Here is a 2,963-nt window from a genome sequence, read left to right as displayed (position 1 = left end):
GGACACCTGGTGTCCAACCAGGGTCAACCCACCACACCAAAATAACAGCAAGTCAAGGAATTCAAGGCAAGAGCCAAGCCAGGGAGTATCAGATCACTGCTTAAAACTTAAACGGACTACAGTCAGCTAGAGACACAGGAAGCCACATAAAAGGGTAGCAAAGCTGTTGTGCAAATAGTTAGAAAGATGTGGCAGAAAGTTTGTATCTGTTTGGATGGGTTGAAGGAGCCAGAGCCAGCTGTGAGCTGCTCCTGCTAGTCAGGAGTCTGCAGTGGTGCCCTATTTACATCCTCTTCCCAGGAGACCATCTTGTTATCTAGCACACACACTCCATTCAAGCCTTGCTGTTGACATAGATGCTTTGACTAAACCCTTATGCCTGATGGTGACTGAGTATAACAGTAGTTGCTGGTTATTTTCCAGAATGTTTTACCCTCCACTGAAGGGCACAAAGACAGCAAATGGACAAACGTGTTCTTTGCCCTTTGTGCTGCATACTACCTTATTATATTATCTGATTTTTTTCTAAGGATATTTCACACGGAGGTGAGGAAATAAACCAAAAATTATGGAAAAGCAAGAACGAAGATAATATAAACAATTAAAACTTGAGAAAATAAGCTGCTTCTGTCACTCAGCTGGAGACACTGAGAACAGGGTTAGGCCAAGCCCTGTCCACAGATGCAGCCAGAACTCAACTGATTCCAGCAGGATTATTCACGTGTGTGTGTGTGACAGACAGAACAGATTTGGTCCTTATTGCTTCGACTTTTCCAGGATGCTCAATTTATTTGTGCATTTCAGGAAACAGACCAGTACAGTCAGATGTTCTGTACCTGGGTTCCCCTTCCCCCACCCCGAAACAGAAATGATTGGAGGCTAAAAGCATCACCCATGCCAGAAGAGGAGAGAGCCAAATCCTTACCAAGGCAAAGGGGTCACCAAAATCACCGGGGTTTCACCTGAGTAAGAACTAACTGAATAACTTCACCATAGTCTGTGACAATTTGGCTGAAATGACAATAATTTTTTTTTTTTTTTTTTCAGACCAAAATAATAGACTGGATGGGGGAATGCTCTTGCCTCAGCTTCTTTGAAGTTATAAGATTGGTATTGCTGAGATCATTCCAGAATTTGGGTTATGGTGCAGAAAACTGGTGTGTTTTTTGCAGTCCAAAATGAGGCATATTTTGCTTTCATTGTCTCACTACCACCTCTTGTAGGATTTGACTGCAGCATGGAAGCATCCTGATATAACTTTACAGTGCATTGTATTGTTGTTACTGTAGTAACTTATTACTAGGACACCTTGTGTTATCTTTATTGCTGCAGTACCTGATACAAATGTACCACCGTTTGTCCACACACATGGTTATTCCCCAAACAAATTTACTGCAGCATCCTGTTGTGTCTTATTGCTGCATTATCAAAATGCTACTTTACTACAGCGGCCTGTATTACCTTATTGCTACATTTATCCTGGTATTATTATGTCAGCTTACTGCCACTTTTTATGGCTGCCCTGCTACCATTTTATTACAGTACTCTATGGGATCTTAGCACTGAATTATACTGAGTACATTAATCCATTTGCTTTAGCCTAACTGTCTGCACAAGCTTGCCAAACCTTCCTAATGCTTGTCCTGGTGCTGTTTCACCACAATAGCCACGAATGCTCTGGATACTCCATTATCTGAATAACGGTGTACAGCCACATTTCACAGCCATAGCTCTGTAAGTATGGGAAGCTTTGTAGCTAGTTTGCACAGCATGGATGTTCTAAAAGCTTTCCAGACTGCCTTTCCTTGAAACAATGCCATTTAGAACATAAATTGAGGTGGAAAGCTGATTTTCTAACTCATCTTCAGGACGATGAGGTAGTTGGAAGACATGGGACACTTATAAAGCAGCAGATTACTGCTTGCAACACTCAGTGGGATACCGGTGAGCGTACAAGAGCAGCATCATTTGGAATAAGCAATGTCATTAAAAAGCCATACTTCAGGGATGGGGTTCATGTGGAAGCAGCTACATGTTACTATCATCGTACGTGAAGACACATGAAGAGCAGTTCATACGTGTTCCCAGGAGGAGGCCTTGTCTACTCTCATGTTTGTTTTAGAGAAATTTAGTCAGGAAATGAGAAGCAAAGCTTTCTTCTCTCCAGAGAACATGCAGCTCTGTCCGCTCAGCTGGCCATTACTGAGCAGATTAGCCTGCACGAGTGTGCATTTAAATGGCAAGCTGTTCAGCATCCAGCCCCCCTGATGTACACCCATATGCACGCACTCTGTGTCTGTAAAAATTCCCTCCATGCACTCAACTGTTCAAATACAGCATATTCCCCACAGGCAAGACACTGCGGCAGCCAGCACAACCATCCTGCAGGAACAGAGCAGGAAAGACAGAGCAGGCGCTTTGCTCATGGGGCAGTGGCACAAATCCAAGTTAAAGTCTGGCACTGCTGCTCCCTGTACAGACCATAACCCCAATTCCACTTGTCCCGTGCACTTGTCAGCATCCTCCAGTCCTGCCCACGTGTGCCACCATGCTGCAGGACACTGAGGAGTACCCCCATGGAGCTACCCCATCCTTCCCCCAGGAGAAGACCTGTCTGGTGTCAGGAACTCACTGCACAGCAGAGAACCCCTGGTAACACTTTGCTGTCTCTGCTCCTTGCTACACACCAGGGTTTCATGCTTCATGCCTACATCCCGCTCAGGAATGCTCTGCAGACCAGTCTGGAGGTCCACAGGACAGACCTCCTGTTGGGAAATGTCTCAGCCTAGAGACTGGGCAGCACTGGCAGTAGAGTAGCTCGGGGTGTGAGCAGCAGCTGGTTTACAGAGCTCCAGTGATGCATGGCAATGGTGGGTTTGACACAGATAAAAACACCATTGACATGGCTCTGAGAAGGGCCAGACTTTGCATTTCCCCAGGGACAGTGTAAGTGGACACGTACG

Source organism: Streptopelia decaocto (genome assembly GCF_964273445.1).
Source record: "Streptopelia decaocto genome assembly, chromosome: 7".
In the NCBI taxonomy this organism is placed as follows: domain Eukaryota; kingdom Metazoa; phylum Chordata; class Aves; order Columbiformes; family Columbidae; genus Streptopelia; species Streptopelia decaocto.
The sequence above is the reverse complement of the archived record's forward strand: the minus strand, read 5'-3'. Positions refer to the sequence as shown.